The sequence below is a fragment of the Balaenoptera musculus genome, chromosome 8 (assembly GCF_009873245.2).
Source record: "Balaenoptera musculus isolate JJ_BM4_2016_0621 chromosome 8, mBalMus1.pri.v3, whole genome shotgun sequence".
Taxonomy (NCBI): domain Eukaryota; kingdom Metazoa; phylum Chordata; class Mammalia; order Artiodactyla; family Balaenopteridae; genus Balaenoptera; species Balaenoptera musculus.
This window is the reverse complement of record NC_045792.1, coordinates 43,938,468-43,947,196: the sequence shown is the minus strand read 5'-3', so window position 1 is coordinate 43,947,196 and position 8,729 is coordinate 43,938,468. Positions and strand designations below refer to the sequence as shown.

At 39.2% G+C, this 8,729-nt stretch overlaps 1 pseudogene; it reads right to left on the bottom strand.

The window, feature by feature from the left end:
- Positions 1 to 7,651: 7,651 nt before the first annotated feature.
- On the bottom strand, positions 7,652 to 8,284 carry LOC118899502 (annotated as a pseudogene).
- Between the last annotated feature and the right edge of the window lie 445 nt (positions 8,285 to 8,729).

Genomic DNA, 8,729 nt, shown 5'->3' with positions numbered 1-8,729 from the left:
TGTGATACCATGTTACCACTGTTTTTCATGGTGCTTAATGAGTTGTTCCTCTGCTGATGGACTGTCCATTACTCCTTACTTTGCAAATCACATATTTGATAAAGACTCCATCAAGAATATCTAAAGAATTCCTTTCTTCATTTAATGTCTTTGCTGGTTTGGATACCACAACAACGCTGGACTTACTGATCTTAAAGAACCAGCTTTTGGTTTCATTAATTTTCTCTATTGTTTTTCTGTTCTCCATTTAACTGATATTAGTTTTGACAGTTATTATTTTCTTTCTTCTACTTATTTTGGGTTTAATTTTCTATCATTTTTCTAATTCTTTAAGTTAGAAGGTGAGGTCAGTGATTTGAGACCTTTCCTCTACTCTACCATGGGCACTCAGTACTACAACATTTCCCATAAGTACTCCTTTGGGGCATCCCCAAATTTTGAAATGTTGTGTTTTCATTTTCATTCAGTTCAAAACACTTTGGCATTTCCCTTTAGGTTTTTTTCTTTGACTTACTGTTTACTTAGAAGTGTATATTTTTTAGTTTTCAAATATCTGTGGATTTTCCAACTATCTTTTTATTATTGATTTCTAATTTAGTTCCATCAAGGTTAAAGAAAATATTTTGAAAGACATAAATCTTTTAAGTATATTAGCACTTGCTTTATGGCCAGAATATATTCTATCTAGGTAAATGTTTCATCTCTACTTGAAAATAATACATATTCTGCTGTTGCTGGGTGTAGTGTTCTATAACTGTCAAGTAGTTCAAGTTGGTTTATAGTGTTTTTCAAGTCTTTTATATCCCTACTGATTTTGTCTAGGTGTTCTACCAATTATTCATGGAAGAGTGTGTAAATGTCCAATCTTAATTGTGCATTTTTTTATTTCTCCTTGCAATTTTATCAGTTTTATTTTTTGCCAAGAATTCTTAAGTTCTGTTATTAAGTGCATAAGCATTCAGGACTGCTATATACCATTAGATTGACTGACTCCCATTACATTATAAAATGAATCCCTATATCCCTGGTAATATTCTTTGCTATGAATTACTTGATATTAATATAGTCACTCTAGCTTTCTCTGATTAGTGGCAGTCTGGTATGTCTGTCCCTCTGTTTCCCTTTTAAACTTGTTTTGTCTTTATAATTAAAGTGGGTTGCTTGAGGCAATGTATAACTGAATCTTGTTTTCTGTTGTTTTTTAAATCCAGTCTGTCAATTGCTGACTTTTAATTTGGGGGTTAACACACTTACATTTGATGTGATTATTGATGTGGCTGAGTTTAAATTTACCACTTTGCTGTTTGTTTTTTCATTTACCCCAATTGTTCTTTTTCCTTTGTTCCTGCCTTCTCTGGGGTTAATTGGGTTTTTTATTTTATTTTTTTATGATTCCAGGTTTTTCTTCTTGTTGGCTTATTAGCTATAATTCTGTTGAGTCCTTTCAGTGGTTGCTTTAGGGTACATAGTATACATCTTTCACTTCATAGTCTATGCTTAAGTGGTATACTACTTCACCAATAATAAAAGAAACTTATAACAGCATGTTTCCATTTTTCCTTCCCAACCAGTTATATTGTTGCCACACATTTTACTTTTGCATATGCTATAGCTCCACAGTATATTATAATGTTTGCTTTAAACATTTTATGATTTCTTAAATATACTTAAATAACATGTAAATTACCATTATATTTACTTATTAGTTGTCATTTCTGGTGACTGGCAATCCTTTGTATAGATACAGATATCTATCTGATATCATTGTCCTTCTGCTTGAAGGATTTCCTTTAAGATTCCTTATTGTGTAGGTCTTCTGATAACAGGTTCTTTCTTCTTTTCCTCATCTGAAAATGTGTTCATTTTTGTCTTTGTTTTTGAAGGATATTTTCACTGGGTAGAAAATTGTGGGTTCACAGTTTTTCTTTTCTTTCCATACTTTAACAATTCAATTACATTTCTTGAAGCTTCTGGAGTTTTTGTTTGTTTGTTTGTTTTTCTGTCAAGAAATTTAGTGGTACCTCTCTATTTCCTTGTATATAATTTATCTTTTATTCAATGTCTACTTCTCAGATTTCCTCTATATCATTCATTTTAAACAATTTGATTATCACGTTCCCTGGTGAAAGTTTCTTCATGTTTTTTGTGCTTGAGGTTTGTTGAGCTTCTTGGATATGTGGGTAACAATTCTTATAAAGTTGGAAAATTTATAGTCATTATTTCTTCAACTATTTTCTTCCCTCCAGGGACACTAATTTTATGCAACTGTCTCCCCTGCCCCCATTAGCTAATGCACCATTCTATTTTCTTTTTTTCAACGTTTTCCTCTGTGTGTTTCAATCTGGACAGTTTCAATTGCTGTGTAATCAAATTCACTAATGATCTTTTCTTATGCAATATCCATTGGCCATTAACTCCATCCAGTGTGTTTACATCTCAAACACTGAGGCACTGCAGGTTTCAGCAGTAGAGGTTTGCTTTTGATGTTTAAGATGTTCAATCCTTCTTTTAGCTACTTGAACTTGTGGAATGAAATTATATTAACTGTTTTAATGTCTACTAATCTATTATCCGTACCACTTCTGTGTTGGTTTCAATTGATATTTCTCCTCATTATGTTTTATTTCCCTGCTTTTTTTGCATGCTGATAATTATTTATAGGATGCTAGATATTGGGATTTTACCTTGTCAGGAGCTAGATATTTTTCTTTTCCTAAACAGAATCTTGAGTTTTTTTCTGGGTCATGGTTAAAGTTACTTCAAATAGCTGGATCCTTTCAGATCTTGCTTTTAGGGTTTGTTAGATGGAGACCAAGCAGTGTTTAATCTTGGGCTAATTTTTCACTGTTATCAAGCTAAGACCATTCATTGTACTTTAACTAATATCCTTTGAATTATGAGGCTTTTCCACTCTGGATGATGTCACTCTTCACTGCCTTATGTGAGGTTTAGGCACTATTTCCTATTATCTTTTTAGGTATTATCTTAGTGCTCTGGCCTGGATAGTTTCTCATCTGTGTGCACTGATTAGTAATCAGCTGAATACTCCAGTGGATCCTTCTGCAGATCTCTGCAGTTTCCATTCTATGCAGCTCAATCCTCTCTAGTAGTCTGCTCTGCAAATTCTTGTCAGCCTTGCTTTCCCAGACTCCTAGCTCCACCTTCTCACCTCAGGGAAATTGTTGCCTGGGTTTCCCCCTCCCCTGTATCGTTACCTGAATACTCTCTCAAGATAGAAAGCTGGAGCAATGATAGGGCTAATCTCATTTGTTCCCTGTCTTTCATGGCTCACTCTCCTTCACTGCCAGATGCCCCCTCCTCAGAACTGTTGTTTACTATATTTTGTCTTTTTTTTTTTTTTCAGTTTTTTACTTGAGGCTAAATCTAGTTCTTGTTACTCTACCTTGTTTGGAAGAGTAATCTATAAATCCCTTAATCCTTTTTAACATCATATTTCCAGTACTACTAATTGATAAAAGTTTCCAGAGAGGATGATAATCTATTTGCTATCCCAAAATGGCCTCTCATTTCTCATCTTAAAAATCATCTTGTTCCCAAAGCCAAGGCAAGGTTAAGCATGCTTCTCAGGTTCTGCTTTAACACAGTGTTATAACACATCATATATATATATATATACACACACACACACACACACACACACACACACATATATATATAAAATGCTGTGTAACAGAGTAGTAGTATAATATATTTTATATATATACATATATACTCTTTCTGTACTATACATGCCTTTTGCCTTTTTTCCTAAATCCTTGGGCGCTAGTACATGCCTACACATAGTAAGCCCTCAGTAAATATTTGTATGAATGACTGAATAAAAATATTGGTTAGCAGATGTTTCTTTTTCTCAGATAGCAGAGAGCTTACTACCTCACTATAAATTCCATTTTTGAAGCAGCACTTTCAATAAAAACTACTGAAGAGATAACCTAGTCTCTGAGGCCACTGAAGCACATGAACACAGGGCTGAACCTGAGGGAAGTCAGGATTCTGCCAGCCATGAGGAAGGACCAAGACAACCAAAGGTATCTGCTACTTCAGACACGCATTCTCAAAAGCACCTGTATCCTCCGTTCTGAAGAGAATGTCTTAAACATTTTAAACAATGTTTTAGACTAGTTTCATGACAGTATCTAACTTACATGACTGTAAATATTTCCAGAACACAATAAACTTCACTTCCATGCCAAGATGCTTCAGGCAGTGTGTCACTTTAGATGGTAATTATAGTGCATTAGGGAGACAGATTGTGAAGCCTCAAAAGTGGAAAGAATATACTGGCAAATCTGTCATCCACCCCCACAGCACACACCCTCTAAAAAGGAGAATTCTATTATTTCTGGGATCATCTTCATTTCACATTTATTATTCTTTTTGAAAAGCTACCTATTTTAAATATTTAGGTACAGGACAACTCCTAGGGGGCAAGTACTTGTCTTAATCATAGAGATTTCTTGCTTTTCCCACTTTTTCTCCACTCTTTCGTGGAGTGTTTTTAAATATATAATCTCCCTACTTATATCTTTTCACCCTTTTGATAAAAAGCAAGTCTTAATTGCCTTGTCATATTCTTATTAGACAAATCATTCAAGTTTTCTGAGTCTCAAGATAATTGTGTCTACCTTACAGAGATTTCTTTCACTCTTCGAAGGAAGGAGCAAAAATACTTTGTACACTACAAACCACTGAGCAAATTTTCAGTATAAGATTTGAGGTATATGAAAATTTGGTGGTTATTCATCTTTTTAGCCCAATAACCTTATATAGTGGCTGAATCATGGTTACATTCAGTACATAGTTTAAAGGAATAGAGAAAAGCAGGAAGGAAGGATGATGGATGGGACACAAGGAGAAAATGAAGGAAGGGAGGGAAAAGAGAGAGGGAGCAGGAGAGAACATGAGAAGAAAGGAAGGGAGGGAGGGAAAAATAAGGGAGACTGGAGAGAGAGAAATAAACGGGGGGGGGATGAAAGGAGGGGTGGGAGAAAAAAGGGAAGGGAGGAAAAATCATGAATACTATGTGACTGGTTGACTAATTTTGACTTTGACCTGTATATTAAAACAACTGATCACTGCTATAGCTGTTTCCCTCCTAGACAACGTAAATAAATAACAAAAAAAGTGACTAATCTTACATGAAATTTAGACACGGTAGCTTTATGCTAGGGAAATGGAAATAATAATATTTGCTAATATTTACTATGTAAATTAGCATTCATATTATTGCCTTTGATGATGAAACAGAAGGAGAGGCTGACATTCCCAAATGTTGTAGCTAAGTTGAAACCCTAGCGAAAGAGATTCACTCATCAAGGGGATTGTCCTTTTTCTACTTTACAGAGTATTTATTCAGGAAACAGCGGGGTACTATAAAAATCTTCTTAGATTCTGATACTTGAGTTAGAAATAATTTCTTCATTTATTTTGCCCTTAAGGATAAGCTTAACTCATTAGCGGAGGCACATTAACAAGCAAAGAGAATATAAGGTATTTGGATCTTGCTCCACTCAACAAAAATCAATTAATTCTGTGTGTGTGTGTGTGCGCATGTGGTTTGTGGTGGTGGTGGCTTTTTGGCAGCCTAAAGAAGGTAAGTTTTTAAAAGATGGCAATAATATTTCTCATGCAAACCAATAATTCTGCTGTTGTAACAGGAAAGAGGTGACTTGGTGCCACAGATGCATTTAATGATAGCACTAATAATCATTGCTACCATTAATTAAGCTTCTGCTTTGAGGAAATCACTGCACAGCTGCCATCTCATTTAATTCTCCTGGTGACACTGTGAAGTTAGCATTTGTATCACAGTTTTGGAGTTGAGGAATCATAGCCTCAGAGGAAATAGTAAACTTTTACAAAGACTAGTTGGTGCCGCTTCTCATTACGTCCACCTCCCCAGGTCAGAGAGTGACTGAGGATCACAGAGATGCAAAATAAAAAAACAAAACATCTCAAGGCCTTCTTTGATCCCAGTGGACAAAACAAAAAGAGCTAAGGGTAAATATACACACACTTTCATTCTAAATGAGATGCCTGACATTGCTGTAAATTCGTTGGTAATGTATTTTAATTAATCCTCTGACACCGATACACTTGTGAGAAGGCTATTGCTTTACTTATTTGACTGATGAGAAAAGGAAAGCTTGGGAGGTTAAATTGCCCAGTTCCCTGGCAAGTGACAGAATATGTATTTGAATTCAAAATACACATGCCTGTGCCCTTTTTGCTTGTCACATTGACCTTCACTGCTCCACAAACACATGCAGAACACCTGCTGAGTGAAAACACTTTGCAAGTGCTGGGCACTTAAAGCCATACAAAGATAAAAAAGACATAGACTTGAACTGAAAGAGCAAACTCCAATCACATAGAAAATATCTCAGCTGGAGTACCATTTATGAGGAAATGTGAATTGGTTTGCAAAATAGTCTTCCGAAGTCATAAACTGGAACATTAACTGGTGGCCCTTTTCCTGTTGGGCAAATCTCTCACAGAAAGTGGGCCTTGACAGCACAGTGCTGGGAGATGAGCTTATTAACACGGTGTATCCACAGCCAAGGGACATTCCCTCTACTCCACCAGGCAACAGATTTTTGAGAGGTGAAGGCAAGCCCTTTCTCTATCTTGGAGGGAAAAAAGATTTTACCTATATGCTCTCAGATAATGCTTATCATAGCTCTGTGGAAGGGAAATTTATTCCCTCTTACCACTGAGGCAACAAAGCTTTATAAAGGTCAAGGGATCACCTTGTGTCAAATGGGTAGTAAGTGGTCCAGGCAGGGTTCAAACCAATGTCTACCTTACTCCAAAGAACTGATCTTCCCTATGCACCACCCTGCCCTCCTTATGCATACAAATGTATATATAAACATATGTGCATGTATGCATATGTACATGTATACATATGTATATGCGTGTGAATGTATGACAAATGAACATTTTTTTATCCTGAAGGCTGATTAAAAAGTATTTTCCAACTTTATTGAGGTATAATTACAAAATTATGTTATTTAAAGTGTATAACATGATGATTTGATATACATGTACATCCTGAAAGGATTTCCCCATTTAGTTAATTAACACATCCATCAACCTCACATGTTGACTTTTTTTTTTTTTTTTGGGTGAGACAATTTAAGATCTACTCTCTCAGCAAATTTCAATTATTAGATAACAGTGTTGTTAACTATACCAAGGTTTTAGATTTGTCTTTCTTGTCTCCTGGTGGTCTCCCCAGGATCTTATTTTTAACCTGTGGTTATGGTTATAGAAAACGTGGAGAGGAGAGGGGCAAATGTTTTATAACGACCTATGGATCAGTACTGTGGGCTACTTCAGAGCTGCTCACCTTTTGGTTTCTGTTTTTTTTTTTTTTTTTTTTTTTTTCTCCCCTGCTTCCAAAAAAAAAAAAAAGCAGGACTCGAGGGCCCTGGCTGGCACCGCATGGCTAGAAGTGAGGCACAGAGCAGAGGCTTCCCCCTCTTCCCAGACCCCCCCTCCCCCTCCCCACTTCCCCTTTCTGCCACCAAAGCCCCTCTCGCCCGCCGTGCGCCCAGTCCCGCTCGGTGCATTCCCTGAGCCTCACCCCAACTTCTCTTCCCCTGCCGCCGCCCCGCCCCACTTGCCTTCACACCCAGGAGGTTGCGGCGGAAGTCCACGGGGGTTCGCAGAGCCTTGCTCCACCGCCAGCCCAGGAACTCTTTGATGAACTTGCTGCTGCATTTGAGGTTGTCCCTCCAACCGCCCCACTGCCAGGCCTCCCGGTTTTCTGCAGGTCCGGGCCTCCGGGCGCGTCAGCTCTCCCTGAGGCCTGCGCTGCATGCCTTGGCCAGTACGTGCCTCAGGCAGACCCGGGAATACGGTGTACAGGAAGGCGGTCTCCTTGAAGCCTCACTTGGGGAGGCTGGCCCTGGGGCGGCCCTCCAAGGTGCAGTTACAGGGCAGGCACCGGAACCGGCACCAGCACTCAAGTGCGCTCACGTATACTGAGCACCAGCCTCGCCGGCACGCCGCTCACGTAGACTGAGCACCAGCCTCGCCGCCACGCCCCCCGGCGGCACACGCACCACTGCTTCCGCTCCAGCTTCAGCCAATCACAGGCTTTGTAGTGCGCCTGGGCGACCGCCTCCAGCTCCAAGATCAGCGGGAAGATGGTCAGGGGCTCGGTGTTTATCAGCCCTAGGCGACCAGGGGGCGCGGCACAGTGAGCGTTGGTGTCAGCACGAAGGCCACTGCCAGCCAGGGCACCAGCGGGGCCCATTCAGCAACTTGCTGCGCACTGCCAGCAGCCCATCATGCTCCTGGCCCCAGGCCACAGCTCAAGGGAGGGAAGGTGCTGCTTTTCATTTACGCACAAGCATGGGCACCCTGGGCGGTGGATAGGAATGGACTGAGGAGAGGTGTGCTAAGGAGGTAGGGATGGTGACGTCCTGAGCAAAGGAAAGTCGAGAGGGCCTGCTGTTGGTGAGAGCTCATTTCTCCCACGGGGAACACTGGAAAACCAGAAAAAGGGGATGTAACTCCTGCCTTGACAAGTCACCATACCTGGCCTCCCTATATATCCAAGATCCCAGTGCACTGAAAAGGTAATATTGAGTTCAGATTGGTACCTCTTAACTGGTACCTCTTAACTTGAAGCCTTAGCTTTCAAAGGCTTAATTTACATACCAACTCATCTCTAGTTACCCTCACCTCACTGGTAACAC